Below are 19,387 nucleotides of genomic sequence, written 5' to 3'. Positions count from 1 at the left end.
TCGGATATCTACGTCTAACAAACTTTCTAATACAACCTTTTTCCAACGTTGATAATAGGTCAAACTTCAACGTTGAATCCACGTTTGATATCTACGTGTCAAAAACTTTCATATAATGTACAACCTATTTTCAACCTAATCTCAACGTTGAGGTCAACATATTCTCAACGTTGATGTGCCCACTGGGAGCGGCGTCTGCCAATCACACTGAAGGACCGGGTTCGATCCCCGGTGGAGGCACATATGTTCGGGTCCCGAGGTAGGCACATTTGCGTAGTATCCTTTGACAAGATACTTGGATCCATATTGTCTCAGTTCACCCAGCTGTGAAATGGGTACCCGTGATGATGTGCTGGCAATGTGGGTGTTTAGGTCATTGCGCCTAACAGGCAGCGTGGCTGTATGATCCCCAGGGAGTTGAAATAGTATCGGATAGTATGATGTTGTCATATGACCTGGGATAGTAATGTACGTAGTGCCGTGAGAAGGCAATGTGCCTGGATATGAGCGCCATATAAGCGAACTATTTGCTGGGTTTGCTATCCGAAATCATAGTTAAATCTCTCTTTCACTGAAAGTATAATAGGTCAATACTAATTGTGTATCCATGGATTTTCAAAGCCCTGGCTGCCACACGTTGTTCGCTTTTCCCCGAGTATAACAGGCAGAAGATTCGTTTAAAGTTGTGTAACATCTGTATCGATCTAGAACATTAACGATTGACTGTGTCCTTTTATGATTTCTTTGAGGTATGAATTGAAAAAGCGATGTACAACTGTCAGAATCCGCAATGCAGGTCGGATGGCCTCCCGGATAGATGGCTACGAGGATTGAATGGCTTCGTGGATTGGATGGCTAAAGGGGATGGTTACGCGGATTGGATGGCTTCGTGGATTGGATTGCTCTGAGGGCTGGCTTCGCAGATAGGATGGCTTTGTGGATTGGATGGCTTCGTGGATAGGATGGTTACGAGGATGTGATGGCTTCGCGGACAGGATGGCTTCGTTGATTGGATGGCATATATCAATTTATTATCAACAGCTACATGTTGCTAATATCTGCGGTAGGTCACACTACATGCACGTGACATGTCCTATGTACCATGTACTACATGCACTCTATATGGACGTCAGTGATACTCGATGTCGTTCCTATTACAACAGTTATTAAAAACAGATGACAAGTACATGAATAAATTTCTTAAATGTTTGCATTAAAGTTAATTTTTTTGTGAGAATGACAAACATTGCTTACGACTGAAGTCACCTTATACTACGACACTCACAACCTTTTGCTACCTCGTTCCCACCTTACATTACCGTACAGTAAAATATAACATATTTTCAGGCTGTAGCCATGACGATGATTTTCACACAAAACCCAACAGCATTCTATTTGCAGAGTGAGATTAGTTTTAATCTACTATTCCAGGGGGGACAGCTGGCATGGGTCGACTATAATTGGCTTCACGCTTCGTAGTCATGTTAAAAGGCGAGCGTGGGTCTTCAATGTGAAGACGCCAACGACTGTATCACTGCGCAGAATCACCGACCACAGAACGCATTTTAGTCGTTAAAGAACTATTTTATTCCGCGGCAACATACAGGGTTCAGACTTTTCAGAGAAGTGTCAATGGAAAGGAAAACGTTGACTGCAGACGTTAGTTATTCATGAGACAAGACAAAAGTGACACATCTTCGTCTGGAAATGCATCCTGGAAGAGAAACAAGACAATCAAAGCATCCGCCATGGTCACGTGACATATAATGTTAAATATTCAAAACATTACTGAAAAGATTTCATCGTGGGGTAAGTTTAAAAAAACATTAGACATGAATAAAATGTGAATTATATTCTCACTAAAGATGTACCGGATATTCTAGAAATGCAAATGATCAGAGAAATACAAGAGGTATCGAGTGATAGAAAAAGGGAAGGACGAAGAGTAAAATAACAAAGAACAGTGTTACGGTTAATAAAGTGCCGTGACAACAGGTATAAGGATCCCCATTGAACCGGCAAAATATAACACAGACAAGTCAAAAATATTCAATAATATATTGAGCAAACAATGAGCAAGATAAGATACAATGAATCACAATACAGATTTCTAGTACAATGCATAAGAGTCACAAATTTAAAGTTTTGAGTCACAAATATATAATATCAACTCACCACGAGCCTTGGTAATTACAGTGAGATCAGATATTCTAAATGAAGCTTGTTTACAAATGAGAGCAGTCAGGCACGAAGTCTCAGGGTCAGACTATGTTGACGAAGGCAAAGAACGATGGTAGGCAACTCCAGTGACATGAAAAGTCCAGTGTAATTCCGTGTGTCAGTCCCCGTGTGTCTCAACACAACAACCAGCCTTTATACATACTGGCACAGAGTCTAGAACGTTCTTTATCCACTGAGAACTTTATGGAAATCTGTGGAACGTACGGCCGGTCAAAACATGAAATAAAGCCAAGGGAGGCAACTCTGGAGCGCTATCATAAAGGCGTACCGCTAAAAATAGTATTGCCGTTAACCATATATGATGCGAGATGTGACCCACACCAACACTAAAAACTTTAAACATTGTGACCCATAATCACCATCACCTAACCAATGATTTACAAATCACAAAAACACACTCTCGTGAAAACAGAACATGTCCAATGTATTGCAAATAACAACTGCGAGGTTTGGGTGTGTAGTCAAACCAATGAACTAATAAATGACTTCATCAATAATGGGGCATGCCCCACGATTAGTCAAAGATATATTTATGTACGTCCTATTATGGTCCGATTCAAGCTCACAATGAATATCGTAGTATTGTCTAGACCTTTCGTCTGGCGTTGCGGGAAGACGCAAGATGATGTCCCAGTGGGCAGGAGTGTTCTTTGTGACAAAACGTAGTGGATCAGCATAGCGAGAATAGTGCACAACTATTGACACACGTAGGCTGTCTGGGTTGTACACTGACTTTTCCACACACAGTACGTATTGGCGTTCTGGTGGTGATGTTATACAGTCTAAAATCAAACTTACCCTACAACATGTCAAGCTGCCTTACACTGACGTTCAACCGCCTCCGTGGTGTAGTGGTTAGAGCGTCCGCCCGGAGAGCGGAAGGTCGCGGGTTCGATCCCCGACCGCGTCATACGAAAAGACGTTAAAATATGGTACCTGGCGCTCGGCATTAATGGGTACAACAAGGACTGGTCGGCTCGGATGGTATCTCAGTGGGCTAGCACTATAAAACCAGCTTAAGTCTGGGCTAGTACAAGCAGCCACACATACACATACACACGCATGCACGTCGTCATATGAGGGAAATATTCTCAAGCACGACGTTAAACCCAATTTCACCTCACCTCACCCTATTTTTATGATCTTATGGACATTATGTATCCATAACCCTCTGTCTAATTTAGTCTAAAGTAAACAATTTCTGTGTGTGTGTGTGTGTGTGTGTTAATAAAGATGTCATGAAAAGTGACTTGTTTTATGTGCTGTCTCCAGGTATTCTCTAGCACGACGTTAAAACCCAATTTCACCTCACCTCACTTACACTGACGTTCAAAAGAGTTCATAAATTCTTGAAGGAATCTGGACTTAGGACATTACACGACACCATCGTGTTCCTACTCTCTAAAGACCATAACACAATACAGATAAGCCGTATGCAGAAGGTTTCTGATCGTCTTGTCAGAAACGTGAACTCAGGGGGAACCAACCCACGTGAAAAGCGAGGTGAGGTGAGTTGAAATGGGGTTTAACGTCGTACTTAAAAATATTTCGCTCATATGACGACGTGCATGCGTGTGTATGTGTGGCTGCTTGTACTAGTGGTTAGAGCGTCCGCCCGGAGAGCGGAAGGTCGCGGGATCGATCCCCGACCGCGTCATACCAAAAAGACGTTAAAATATGGTACTTGTTGGTCCCTGCCTGGCGCTCGGCATTAATGGGTACAACAAGGACTGGTCGGCTCGGAGTCAGTATAATGTGTCTGAATGGGGTATTCATGCTTCACTGCGGCATGGTATCTCAGTGGGCCAGCACTATAAAACCAGCTAAGTCTGGGCTAGTACAAGCAGCCACACATACACATACACATGCATGCACGTCGTCATATGAGCGAAATATTCTCAAGCACGACGTAAAAATCCAATTTCACCTCACCTCACCTAAATGTAGATCTATTACACATGACAAATACTGTATTCAATGATACAAACATTGGGGTATTTTATAAATAAACACGATAGTCTCAACTTCAACTCAGGTTCATTTCAGGTCCAAGACAATGCACCCCTGACAGCAGTTTGAGTGAGTAAGTTTAGTTTTACATCGCACTTAGCAGTATTCCAGCTATATGGTGGCGGTCTGTAAATAATCGAGTCTGGACCAGACAATCCAGTGATCAACAACATGAACATAGATTTGCGCAACTGGGATACGATGACATGTGTCGACACAGTCAGCGAGGCTGACCACCCGATCCCGTTAGTCGTACAGCAGTTTGAAGTCTCATGAAGATGAAGAACATATCTCTGTTTGCTTATCGTTCTGTGATACCCAACATATTACCTATTATGATTCCGTAAATTTAATTAATTAATTAATCTATTTTTGACCCTTGAAGATCCAGGTAAGAATTCATCTTCAGCAACCAATGATGTGACTGTCTTAAGAGGCGACTAACTGGATCGGGTGGTCAGGCTTGCTGACTTGGTTGACACATGTCATCGTATCCCAATATTGTATAGATCAATGCTCATGCTGCTGATCACTGGATTGTCTGGTCCAGACTCGAGTATTTACGGACTGCTGCCATGTAGCTGGAATACTGTGGAGTATAGCATCGAAAAATCGTTTCTTGTGTGTTTCCTTTGTCAGCCACCATCAAACATCAGGGGATATTTCCTTGGCTCGGCTATTTACTATTCCTGGCTTCGCGGTGTTTGACTCTCAGGTTTGGACAGACAAACTAGGAAAAATGTCTGAGCTTTCACCCAGAAAGCAGAAGGAATAAGGATGTCGTAAAAATGTTTGAGAAAAACACCCAAAACAATCGGCGTAGAGAAACATGTTTTCCTCGTATCAACCAATCAGTCATTCCGTCTCTTGCAAAATTCCCTGACTATTCAATATCACAAATTGCCAGGTGACCATGTCGGTGTACTAATTAGACATAAGAGTATTGACCATTCAAGCAAAGACCTCTGGGGCTTTTAAAAAGGTCGACGTTCGATTGGCATGTGTTGCTGGTTCGGGAGTAAACAATGCCGTGCAAATACTCGCACATATTTACTATTAATGTGGCTTCTGTTTATGGGTTATTCAGCAGGAGCTGTTTGTTTGTTGTTTGTGAAGGTAATAAAATTGTTAGTTGTCGACTGGGGCGTTTGTTTGTGAGGATTCAGCTTCGATTCAGCTGAATCACCTTTGTTAATTTTTTCTGTTTCTCTTGACAAAGCAGGGTTTTGTCTAAAGGTCGACAGGAACACACAACAGACGGGTATTGGAAACGTACTTTCTCAACCTATTGGAAATCTAATTTGGTTGAATGAGCGTTGTTCGTTTGTATGTTGTTTAACACCGCTTTGAGAAGGTTGTGAACCGATTTAGCCTTGAGGCGACTTCCAATTTCTAACGAACCTGCACATCGACATGTTACATGGTTCTAGGGCAAGAAAATCAATCTTTTAAAGAATATATCAATTTTTAGAGAAAGCGATTGTTTTGGGATGAACAGTATTGAACTAGTATCTTGACGCCCCAAAATGGCTGAAGTTCCATAATGCTGACAGATAAAATAATATATGCAATAGTAATAATTAATTTATCAAGCGCCTAATATCCACCATTGAGATGCTCAGTGGCGCTATGACAATATTGCCCAATCCTTTTCTTGAATTAATAAAGCGTGTTTCAATCAAATGAGAATATTGGGGAAGGAAATAGTTCATATGGGTTTAACAGAAAGGCAGTAGTGAACAGATTGGTTTTTAGCAGATATTTAAAAGTTTCTTTCGATGAAGTGTTCCTGATTTCCTTTGGAAGAGTTCCACAGTTGAGGGCTGGTAAAGGAGAAGGCTCGGTCAGACAGTTGGTTTGGAGATCTGTGTTGGATGAGGAGAGAGTCAGAGGAGGATCGGGGACTTCGCTGGGGTATAGTACAATATACACGGAGACGAGTTGTTTGAGATAGTTGGGAATATTACCGTTATAATTGCAGTCATGAGTCAGAATGAGGGTTTTGAGGGACATTCTTGCAGTGATTCTTTTGTGCACCCTCCTCCTCCTCCGAAAAAATTCCCTGAGGAGCATTTCCCCCTAACCTTTGGACTACATGATTGCTGTGCACCCCCTTCTTCAAAAACCTGGATACGCCCCTGAGCTGGACTACTGCTCATTGTGACGTTAAACAACAAACAGAACAAACGTTCACCAAAGCAACGTCTGAGCCAGATTAAACAATGAAAATGATAGTATGTTATGATCAGTTTTAAGACAAAGGAAGCGGTAAAAAAACATCAACAACAAATGCAAGAAGAAATGCAGGGGGAAGCTGCTTGGCCTCCCTCATACGCTCAAGAGCAACTTTAATGAGTGACTTTTGACTGGAATTGTAGTCACTGTGATTAATAAATTAATAAAGAAACGAACACAAACAACAAAACTAACAAACACGTACACAAACAAAATTAAATAGAGGTACTGACTGACTGACTGAGTTTGGTTTTACGCTGCTTTTAGCAATATTCCAGCAACATCACGGCGGGGACACCAGAAATGGGCTTCACACATTGTACCCATGTGGGGATTCGAACCCGGGTCTTCGGCGTGACGAGCCAACGCTTTAACCACTAGGCTATCCCACCGCCCCTAAATAGAGGTAAACCAGACTGGCATGCTGCACGCTACAAAGGAATCGAGATACAACAATGTGATCTGGGCACCGTTGTACAATGCGACCTTAGAGCTGAAATGATCATTCCTCTCATCTCTTAACATAACCTTACACTATAATATGTACGGCAGTCTTAACGCTAAGAACGTTTTGTATAACGGCACCCTACCATTTTGACAGGGCCTGATTCGCGTACCTGTTGACACATCAGAGGTGACCTGAAGGTGGTGTGTGATCTGAACTTGGTGAGGTGGTCTTCTATGTTGTTTCTCAACCTCCTCATCCTCTCGCCGTACCGCTCATACACCAAGTCCGCCACTACCCAGGCCCAGTGGAAGGGGATGGTAGCGTCTGTAAAGTAAAGGTGACGTGGTCTGGGTAATTTGTTTGTTTGTTTGTTTTTAATGCCGCACTCTGCAATATTCCGGCTATGCAGTGGTGGTCTGTAAATAATCGAGTGAGTGAGTGAGTTTAGTTTTACGTCGCACTCAGCAATATTCCAGCTATATGACAGCGGTCTGTATATAATCGAGTCTGGACCAGACAATCCAGTGATCGACAGCATGAGCATCGATCTGCGCAATTGGGAACCGATGCAAGTCAAAACATTGATTACACAACTGTCTCGTTTCCTGCTGACTGGGTTCCGTCCTATTGCGCAACGTATTACAAGAACCAGTCCAGAAATGTGAGACCAACTCATTTAACTGGCTATATAGATATTAATCAGTATTATTTGATACATCTAATCACTTGTATATTGCAACACTACGCTCCTTATAATCCTTGCAAACACGTCGTGCAGCATGCTCTGCCGTACAACGTGCTCTGACAAACGGAAATCTTGAAATCGTGGAAATCTTAAAACGAGGCTCGGCCGCTAGAAAAGTTTGGCGGTCTTTTACGGCTTTGATATTATATCAACCATAATGTACTTTAAGAAAATACGCTTAATATGCGCAAAAAATACATAACAGGTGTAACCAATGAGCCAGATGAATTCTGAATCATTGTACGACTTCTTCTAACAGGGGCAGTCTGCGACGTCTTAGTTGACGACATGCTGCCTAAACTTCGACATAAAATATAGAATTACGATTTTATTAAACTTTAAAATTAAGATTAATTTGTAAATACCATTTTCTCATTAAGCAAGGAATTCGAATTCAGTGTAACCATAGTTGTTTGTAGTGTCTCTTTTCACTTTCACACGAGAAAATTCGGATCGGCTGAAAAGTAGGTCTTTGTCTGAATTAGTTAATGAGACTTATATTTCGGTATGACATGTGACATCCAAGCCAGCGAGCCTGACCACCCGATCCTGTTAGTCGCCTCTTACGACAAGCATGGGTTACTTAAGATTCATTCTAACCCGGACGTTCACGGGTCGTAAATAATCGAGTCTGGACGAGACAATCCAGTTTTCAACATCATGAGCATCGATTTACGCAGTTTGGATAAGATTGCCAACCAGGTCAGAGAGTCTGACCACCCGATCCCATTAGTTGCCTCTTACGACATGCATAGGTCGCTGTAGAACAATTCTAACCTGGATCTTCACGGGCTCGAATTTGTGGTTTGGTTGAACGAGGTGGGAAAGGAGACATTTCAGATGTCAACTGACTTGACATGTCACCGTACCCCGACCAGGACCGCTGCTCATAATATTAACCACTGGTTTGTCTGATCGTGACTGGAATATTTACATAGTGTCGTCGATTAGGAATATTGCAGAATGCACTGTTAAACAACAAAGAAAACGAATTGTCACATGACATATGTTCTGGCATACTTTGCCATGCTCATGGTTCGATAAATCGAAGAAGATTTTGTTGGGATGCTACGAGCTAATTTCTGTTTAATTAAACATTGTGATCATAGGTGAAAAGTAAATCCAAACATGCCACGTTCAGCCGACCATGCTTAGGTAGACAGAATGATTGTCAGACGTTCAACAATGGTACAATTGTCTGTGCACTGAGACTATCGATAGTGACACTAGTGTAGGGTAGTACAGACTATTGACGTTTCACCAGAGACCCGTTCCACAGAGCGAGCTTTGCTACGATTGTCGTAAGCCAATGGTTAAAGGCTGGGAGTTACGATGGTGGAATGGGGTTGAGGTCAGCGATATGTGGAAGCTATACCATGGGAAATTACTCAAGAGTACGATCATGGTGTTGGCATACCACTAGTAATCATAAGGGCGACTTTGGGATTGGAACACATGGTCATACGATCCTGGACATGGATAAGGGACGCAACTCTACATAGATAACGGCCTCTGGTGGAAGCAATATACTTTGAAAGGTCATACATTATGCCAAACTGTGAGGTCTTATATTATACCTAGCCGTGAGGTCTTACATTAACCAGGCAGTGAGGTCTTACATTAACCTAGCTGTAAGGTCTTTAATTATACCTAGCTGAGCTGTGAGGTCGTACATTAACCTAGCTGTGAGGTCTTACATTATACCTAGCCGTGAGGCCTTACATTTTACCTGGCTGTGAGGTCTTATTATACCTAGCCGTGAGACCTTAAATTTTACCTGGCTGTGAGGTCTCATATTATATATAGTCTTACATTATACCTAGCTGCCAGGTCATATATCATACATAGCTGTGATAACGGCGTCTCAGCGCTGTCTCAATGGACGATTTAGATTCTGAATGGACAAAGAAACTGTCTGTCCCATAACGGTTTCCTAGTACATTCCAGATCCGGATACCCCACACTAACAACCCTGTCTAAATTAAATTAATCGTAAATCCACAAACACTGAAACCCAGTTCGCTTTCTAAAAACATTTGCCTTCGAATATGTGTACTGACTTTTTCGATCGCGCATCGTTGTATGTACTTATCGGGATGAAAGTGTCAAATAGGTACGAAAATGAGGATGGAAATCGGTTTCCAAGTAAATACACTGTTGGGACAGTTCGTGCTTCCATGGAGGGATACGTCAAAATAGAACTGGTTATTTGCCCATTAGGGTGAAATTATTCACCATTGTTACCTTCTTGTAAATATGAAGCTACCTCACACAAATCTGTCGACTGTTTTTTTATCCAGTTAGCATTTATTCATGCGATTACTTTCATGACAATAAATTATAGATTACGTAAACGATTGTTCAAAGAGTCAAAGGCGGTATCATGTGACTTCATTCCATTGAGTGAGTATCGTTTTACGCCGCTTTCAGCAATATTCCAGCAACATCACCAGACATGGGCTTCACACATTCCTTTGGCCAGAGATCATTCTCATTACGGCTCCTTCTCTCTGGAACTGTCTTCCTTTTGATATCAAACCCTCCCCATCTTTAGCTGTCTTCAAGTCCAAACTTAAAACCCATCTCTTCTCCAAGTTCTATCCTTGATACCTGCGCTTTGAGCAACCGCAACGGATGGAAAATAGCGCAATATAAATGCACTTATTATTATTATTATTATTATTATTACCCATGTGGGGAATCGAACAGGGGTCTTCGGCATGACGAGCGGACGCTTTAACCACTAGGCTACCCTACCACCCCTCCATTAACTGAACTAGCTGATCCTTCAATAAAGAAAGGGAAGCTCATAAATTTTCTACAATATATTTATCCCCGATGAATTTCGTTTCAGTTAACGACTTTAGACTCGGAGGACCGATGGCCGAATTGCATGCATACTATAATATCAAGTTTTCTTTTACAATGATATTTGACACTTTAGTACTGTAATCATCATGATGGACATTTGAAGGTAACGTATGGCATAACATTGTCGCTCGTTAAAACCCCGTGACAAAAAACAATTTACTCGGATAGATAATCCGTTATTCATTGAAGGTTATTCTATTACTGTTGCATAACTGCTATCGATTATGTGTGTTAGGCAATGCCACGTTATGCTCGTGGGTATCGGAGTCGGTGGTGAGACGGCTCAAGTTATTGGTTTCCACAAAGCTTGTTAATGTCAGTATGGATTATAGGGAGGAATTATATTGTCCGTTGCCCGATACACATGACAGTAGCACTTACACCAGTTGTGTGGACAATTAGGGCTTCACTATGACATCGATCCCTTAGGTTGGCAAATATACAGCCATTGTCAAACACCCTTTGCTAAAAAGGCGTTGTCTGCGATTGACATTCATGAAGATGCTAGGTCCAGACAAGAATACTCAGGTCGAGGATATGTGACATGTATCCCCCATCCTCCAAAGAAAACCCCCAACAAAACACAAAAAAAACACAAAACAAAACCAACAAGAGTCATCAGAAGATGACATATCCCCCCCGGCCCCCACATCTTTGAAAGAACAAATCATCTGATAGTTACTTAAAGTCCAGCTTGATTTTAGACTAAGTGCAAATCGTTTCCATGGAAATCATGAAAAAATAAATGATAAAAATCTGCAAATAGCAAAAGGCACCACTTTGGGATCTGCGTCACATATCTGCCAAGTTTTGCTGAAAGATATTAAGAAGTTTTCGCGTTGTGCTCCGGAAACAAAACCTACCCCTCCCTTTTGAGACTAAGTCCGAATTGTTTCCATGGAAACTGAGAAAATAATAAATCACAAAAATCTGCAAATAGCAAAGGCACCACTTTGGGATCTGCCTCACATATCTGCCAAGTTTTGCTGAAAGATATTGAGAAGTTTTCGAGTTGTGCTCCGGAAACGAAACCCACCCCTCCTTTTGGGACTAAGTCCGAATCGTTTCCATGGAAACCAAGAAAAATAAAAATGACAAAAATCTGCAAATAGCAAAAGGAACCACTTAAGGTTCTGTTTGATATATCTACCAAGTTTTGTTGAAATATATTGAACGGTTCTTGAGTTGTGCTCCGGAAACGAAGCCCACCCCTCACTTTTGGGACTAAGTCCGAATCGTTTCCATGGAAACCGGGAACCGATCACCGCAAACGCAGGCGGACAGTCACTCTGCAGGACAGTGGTTCCAGGGGGTGAAATCTGATACTGGTTTTCTCAAAAATGACCAACCTGGTCACAAACTGTCCGCCCAATCCAAGAGACTTAAACTCATCTCGATGCCACCTGAATCACACAACACATGTACAAGACCTCAGACCTTGGTAATCATTGCATTGTCCTAAATGAGTGTGTCAGTTTAGTTTTACGCCTCTTTTAGCAATATTCCAGCAATATCACGGCGGGGGACACCAGAAATGGGCTTCAAACATTCTACCCATGTGGGAATCGAACCTGGGTCTTCAGCATGACGAGCGAACGAACGCTTTTAACCTCTAGGCTACCCTACCTTCCCCTTTGTCCTAAATACACCAACGCCATTGAAAACCAGCATCAGTCGCTGGTGGGGAAGTCACACAACGACGACATAGCACTTTAAACAACAAACCAACACTAAATTCCCTCCTACAAGACCCGTGAAGATCCGTGATAGAATAGGTCTTCAGCAACCCATGCTTGCCACAAAAGGCGACTATGCTTGTCATAAGAGGCGACTAATGGTATCGGGTGGTCAGTCTTGGATGTGGATATTGCCCTTATATGGATGAGAAGGTCAGGTGTGGATATTGCCCTTATATGGATGAGAAGGTCAGGTGTGGAAATTGCCCTTATATAGATGAGAAGGTCCGGTGTGGATATTGCCCTTATATAGATGAGAAGGTCCGGTGTGGATATTGCCCTTATATGGATGAGATATTGCCCTTATATGGATGAGAAGGTCAGGTGTGGATATTGCCCTTATATGGATGAGAAGGTCAGGTGTGGATATTGCCCTTATATGGATGAGAAGGTCAGATGAGAAGGTCAGGTGTGGATATTGGTCAGGTGTGGATATTGCCCTTATATGGATGAGAAGGTCAGGTGGAGGTGTGAGAAGGTCATGGATATTGCCCTTATATGGATGAGAAGGTCAGGTGTGGATATTGCCCTTATATGGATGAGAAGGTCAGGTGTGATATTGCCCTTATATGAAGGTCAGGTGTGAGAAGGTCAGGTGTGGATATTGCCCTTATATGGATGAGAAGGTCAGGTGTGGATATTGCCCTTATATGGATGAGAAGGTCAGGTGTGGATATTGCCCTTATATAGATGAGAAGATCAGGTGTGGAAATTGCCCTTATATAGATGAGAAGGTCCGGTGGATGGATATCAGGTGTGGATATTGCCCTTATATATGGATGAGGATGAGAAAGGTCAGGTGTGGATATTGCCCTTATATAGATGAGAAGGTCAGGTGTGGATATTGAATCTGAACAGGTGTGGATATTGAATCTGAACAATGTTGGTTTATTTCTGCACAGCTACGAATATCGGCCACCCGGTGTCCATGGTGACTATTGGATGTATCATCACAAAAGTTAATTTCGACAAAGTTTATAATGGATGGACCGCCGGATTATGCTACTGGATACAGCATCTGACAGGAGATCGAAAGGTTGGTGGTTCGCTCCCGGCCGCGTCGTACCAAAACTGGTTAAAAAAATTATACCTGCTGTTACCCTGCCTGGCGCTCGTCAGTGATAGGGATAAAACAGGGATTGGTCGACTCAGAATCTGAACACTCAGTCTGAGTCCGAGTGAGGTGGCCAAGTTCAACTGCGGCATAGTATAAATAGAGATTATTACACGAGCAAGCGTGTCATACGACTTATACGGAACGAGTGCGAAATTTTGTATTTCAACATTTGGCTCGAGTTTCGTGTAAGTCGTGTTGCACACTTGACACTGGTTATGTTTCACAATATGTCGTAATATCGCTTGGTGATTGGCCTGAATGTTGGTATTTCCCGAGCGAGAGATATTTAGGCACGAGTGTCGTAAACATAGTATGATATGGGCACGAATATAATATTCTGCTTATTACCGAAGTTGTCAAATTGTGGAAAATAAGCCCAAATCTACTTTCAATCATAGGCTGGCTACCCGCCGTTGCCGCATATAGAACGCAACGTCACAGAAGAAACGTGACATCATAGCAGTGTTCATGACGTCACGTCACCATGACAAAGTGATATTTTGCCCTAGGGCATCGTATGAAAAATATGAACCCCGATATGTTCGCCCTCGTAGGAAAATAATACCGTTTTTATACGAGTGTTATGTAAATAAAATATTCTGTCGGTCTGTCCGTAATAGGTGACTATCGGGACTATTGTCTGGTCCACACTCGACTATTTACAGACCGCGGTCATATAGCTGAAATGTTGATGAGTGCGGCGTTAACCCCCTGGATGCCACAGGGACATATATGTCCTTCCCCTTCAACCCTCAATTTCAAGTCCAATAAAAATCAAAATATCCCACGCACACAAATACACTTCACAGTTTCGAATTCTGCGGGAAATTCCCTGTTTCTTGATACCATCCACTATTATTTTAAACAAAGCTCAAGTGCTGAAAAAGACCTTACAAAATAGGCTTCATCGAAAATGGCGACATTTTTTACACAGTATGAAATCGCGATTCACAGCGTTATTTGCTGTATGTTTTGAAATGTGAAAATCGGATAATTACTGTGAGTATTGAATTTCAAAAATAACATATTTATGATCACTGATATCAGTTTTACATGAAATCGCTAATTATAATTCTGAAACGTTGCCGATGAATCTAGAATCGGTTGGGATGTTTTCGAAAATGCACTTACACGAACGCCGTAGAGCGCTTTCCGCCATATTGGATAGTGTTTACAAAATCACGTTTCGCGAAGGCCGGTATTGAGACGCCTATTACATCACGTATATTTCATATTCAGCTTCGAAAAATGCATCACTGAATTCCCCATACATTTAAGAATCAATTTGAAACTGGTCTGTGTCACCAATAATAACTGTCTAGATAAAATGAGACGAAACATGTTGGGTGTGAAAACGAACGCTGTGCTTGAAAGACTGCGTTTGTGTGAAATGTAAACAAAGACAAATTCCGATTTTACACTGCGTAGCATTTTCTGAAATTTTTCAACATTCATCCGTCTATTCATTGCTTGCAATGGCTCAATACCTTTAGAATATACATGGAAAGAGTATCGTAGCAAGAAATGGGAAATTATAAATAGATACAATGCAATGATTTGATAATTCATAAGAAATTGTCAAAGTTTCCGTGCAGCGTGACGCCATGACTGACGCCAAATCACGCAGAACGACAACGGTAATTATCTGCATTTCTGTCCTTTTCTCTTACGTATAGTCAAAAAGATAAAAACATATAACAATACACAGATAGTCAGAATCATTCTGATTACTTACATCTCATATTTAAGTACAAACGATCCCTGAATCAGTGGAAGGGTCCTCGCAAAATCCTGTGTACCCTTGTCAGCAAAGCCGCCATTTTGTAAGAAATCGGTCAGCGGTAGTGATGTCATACGTCAACATTGTTGTACATATTAGGCAATTTCTTTGAGGTGAAGGTCGGTTGAACAAGAGTAAACACAATCGCCATATCCTTCCGATTACACTGTCAGTATTATGATGTATATTTTGCGCATAGTTCGGATACTTTTTCATGAAACTGACTTCAGTATCTACATTTAGCCTTGTTCAATATCATATCATACATGCATATAGGGTTTACGGTGTTTTATTCTTTGAAAGTTTTTGATTGTTTGAATCATATTTACATAAGAAAGTGACATATTTATTGCAATACACCATATTTTAAACCTTTACACAAGTGTTAGAAGATCAAACGTAGCCATAACTGCAATTACTTTAGTTCCTATGATGTACAATATTCAATTTATTTGGACTAATATTGCAATTTCATATGAACAGGTTAATGAACGGTGATATGATTCAACCTTATACGCAAAACTGATAATATTAATGACAATTATTTATATATGGTATGAAATGTACATGCACACATATTTAAAGGAATTGTCTTGTTCATTGCATAATTTTGTGTCGTTTTATAGACAAAAGAATGATGCATATAGATCGGCAAGGTGCGCGTTTGTTGGCAACGTTTTATGATTCTCTATCATTGTTTTCGATAATATATTCAATTCATATTCGATTAAATAATATTGTGATGACAGGATATCAAACTCTAACTACTCATAGGAAAATTGTTGAAAAATATATATACCATCTCATGTGTTAATTCGGACAAATCTTATATCCATATTCTAATATATAGTTCCATATATCAAAAGCTATCTTTATGCATCTGTCATTGCATACGTATGAAGAGAAATAGCTTCATAATCATAAACAAACAAAATTCTTATCCCAAACAAAATGTTCGGGTGTTGTGAAATATTATTTTTATTTACGTTAAATTGATGCCAAACAGGTGCGCGTGTTGGTCACAATCAGATACGCTGTCAAACTGTCTAATTGTTGATATATTCAGGACACTATTTAAAATGGAAAAATCAGTCATTTTATGTTTTGTCTAAAGAGTGTAAAATTCTGACATAGAAGTCTAGACCTTTTATACAATTAATGGAAATTAAGTGAGATATATACTAATCAGCATACCAATGTCGTCGTTCTCCGACGTCGCAAAATGCATAAAACAAGCGATGACGTCAAGTAAAATGTTGTATTATTTTCAGCAATTTCGTTACATTTGAAGATATGGCTGGCTAGTACTCTGGTAATAACGATGCAAAATTAGTCAAATTACATCTACACAAACAGGAGAATATGGGAATCTAAGAACTAACTTATATATCGATAGGGCCATTCAAATCGCTATTACGTGCTTTCAAATGTAATACGTTGTCATCTTTTCTTATAAATTGTGAAACTACCAAAGCGCATCCGTTCTCATTGGGAACTTTGAATTGGAATAGTGAGGTTCACCAGAATATAAAATAACGAAAATATAGCGTCCGTATCCACAACACATTTTCTCCAAGTGATCTGAGTTACATTGACCTAGTGTTACGCATAACGGAGTTATGCCCCCTTATCATTATACGTGTATGACCTCTCTTTCGTCGTTTGACGTCATAGAAGAAAATACATTTTTGACATTTATTGCGAGTCATTTTTAATGTTGAGCGTATAACATATGCACAAGCACATAAACCCAATTCATATACACTTATGTCGTTCAGATATCAGGCTGTATTTCCTTCGCTCACACTTTCCGTAAAGATGGCCCATTAAAAAATTCGTAGCACAGTGCTTTTATCGGTGCGCGATAAAAAGCGGAGAAATTTACTGTTTTTTAACGCATAACAAAAATTTGGACAACATTTAGCAAGGTCTATTTCTCAAACCGCCAAGGTAGTTGCACTTATATTTATACCAACGGATAGGAAATTTAATATTCTACATTTCTGTGTAATTTTATAGCCTTACGTAGATCCAGGACCACGTGAGAGCAATTCTCGCACAACGTTCACTTTTCAAACTGTATAAACTACAAACAAACAAACAAACAAACAAATATGAGGGCTGGCACTATAAAACAAGCGTTAATGCGGAATAGAACACCAACACTACCTTAAACCCCAGTTCACCTCAACTCACCTGCCAAGAGTGTCAACAGCATTTAGTTCTCCTTTCTAGTCATGCATGGCTCGTCACGCCGAAGACCCGGGTTCGAATCCCCACATGGGTACAATGCGTGAAGCCCATTTCTGGTGTCCTCCGCCGTGATGTTGCTGGAATATTGCTAAAAGCGGCGTAAAACCAAACTCAGTCAGCCATGCATAAAAATCTAATTAGAGTTGTTTGTTTGTTTAACACTATTACACCATATGTCTGAAACCTGGACAAGACAAACCAGTGGTTGATATTGTGACCAAAATATACACGATGATAGGTGTTACAATATCTGAAAAATCTGATTCATTACAGCTTGTTCAGCTTGACCTGATCAAGTGAATACTATAGTCTGTAGTGCATTGCGTGACCGTGTCACAACTGGTTGGGTCTGATATTGTGAAGGGGTGCACCTTTGTTAGTTGATTGTCAACATGTCCGAACAGCCGAGACAAGGTGCCGTTTGACATCTCAGTGTCGAGAAATCGTCAGCGATGTCCTAACTTTCTTTAAAAATGAAGCTACAGATGGTTTAATGTTTCGGGCTTTTCGGCAGCGAGCAGCAGCAGCAACTGGTGTTTCCAGTGCAACCGTGGGCCGAATAGAACAAGAAAGGAAAAAGCTCCCCTATATAAAGGAGAATTCGAACGAAAACAAAAAAGAAATGGTGGCTTTCCATTGTTCGATGATTCCGTGCATCCCCAGCCAACAGAATACACCATCGTACCATTTACAAAAACGACGAAAACAACACGATTTGTACTACTGTAGCGCTTGGTCTTTGGCAATATGGCGGACTCTAGGCACATTTGGCGTCAGGAGCGGAAAGGTCACGTGGGTTCCAGCGAAATATGCATAATGGCCGAAGCTGAGATTTACAGAAACTGTTTTCGCGATTAAACCATAATTATACATAATTTTTAATTGAAAATTTGGGAATATGGTTCTGATGACTTTATCTTTCACCCAGCAAATTATTGCAATTCACTCGTATTCTCCTTTAATGAAGTTAACTCGACCTGCCTTTTGTGCCATTTGGCCTCCCGGGTCATGCATATGTAGAGTAGCTCAGGTCAAGCTGAACAAGCTGTACGTCGCCTCAATCATCATAAGTAGGTGGGAGCTTCTCGCCCGACTCCCTACTGCGTGGACCATGGATCAATGGATCATTATATACCCTCACAGACCCTCAATATCCACGTCAGAAATGGTCTAGCTCATGCTTGTCGTAGGAGGCAACGTACGGGATAGGGGGATCAGACTCGCTGACTTGGTTGACACATGGCACTATCCCAGTCGTGAGTCGTGTCAGTCACTGGATTGTCTGGTCAGGACCTGGTTATATGCAAACCGCTGTGATATAGCTGGAATATTGCAGCGTAAAGCAAACAAACAGCATCTACAGTTCCCTACCTTGGTCAGTACACAGCTGGGAGTGTGTAGAGTCGACGTCCGAGTAGGATACTGAGCGTAAAGATGAAAGCAGAGGGCTTGCTGAAAGAAAGTGAGGAAAATATCAGCGATACCCATCTTAAGACGAATGAGTTTGTTCCAGTACACTGCATTAAGTAATATTGAAGTATTGCCCGGTATGTTTGTAATTGATCAAGGATGCTACGACGTTCCGATATTGACATATTATTTTACGATGCGAGATTACGATATGATGTTTTAAGGCATGTTGTGCTACGATGCTCCGATGTGATGTAACGTCGAGATGAACATGTGACGATGTTGTGATCTGATGACGTTGTCATAATACGATGTTGTTGTGATGCGATGTTCGGATGCGATGCGTGACGTCGACTGACGCTGGTGTGACGAACACTTCATGAGGATGCGTGGCATGATTACTGCGACGATGGCGCTACGGCACTTCTCAGTCACACAAGTGGGAAGTGTGTTAATTGTTGCCGCGCCTTTGTCGGATGGGCAGCCAGTGTTCGTGGTGACCATTGGGCATCATTACATCATCATCATCATTCATTCATTT

At 41.2% G+C, this 19,387-nt stretch overlaps 1 long non-coding RNA gene across 1 annotated transcript; it reads right to left on the bottom strand.

Moving 5' to 3' along the window:
• Positions 1 to 1,575: 1,575 nt before the first annotated feature.
• LOC124284750 lies at positions 1,576 to 18,880 on the bottom strand. The gene is made up of 3 exons (XR_006900636.1): positions 18,808 to 18,880; positions 7,104 to 7,258; positions 1,576 to 1,714 (listed from the first exon to the last, which is right to left on the bottom strand). It is a non-coding gene; the product is annotated as an uncharacterized LOC124284750 (long non-coding RNA).
• Between the last annotated feature and the right edge of the window lie 507 nt (positions 18,881 to 19,387).

The sequence above is a fragment of the Haliotis rubra genome, unplaced genomic scaffold (assembly GCF_003918875.1).
Source record: "Haliotis rubra isolate DU_JTF1 unplaced genomic scaffold, ASM391887v1 Scf344, whole genome shotgun sequence".
NCBI classification, from domain to species: Eukaryota; Metazoa; Mollusca; class Gastropoda; order Lepetellida; family Haliotidae; genus Haliotis; species Haliotis rubra.
Note: the sequence above shows the minus strand (reverse complement) of the source record. Positions and strands in the feature narration are given on the sequence as shown.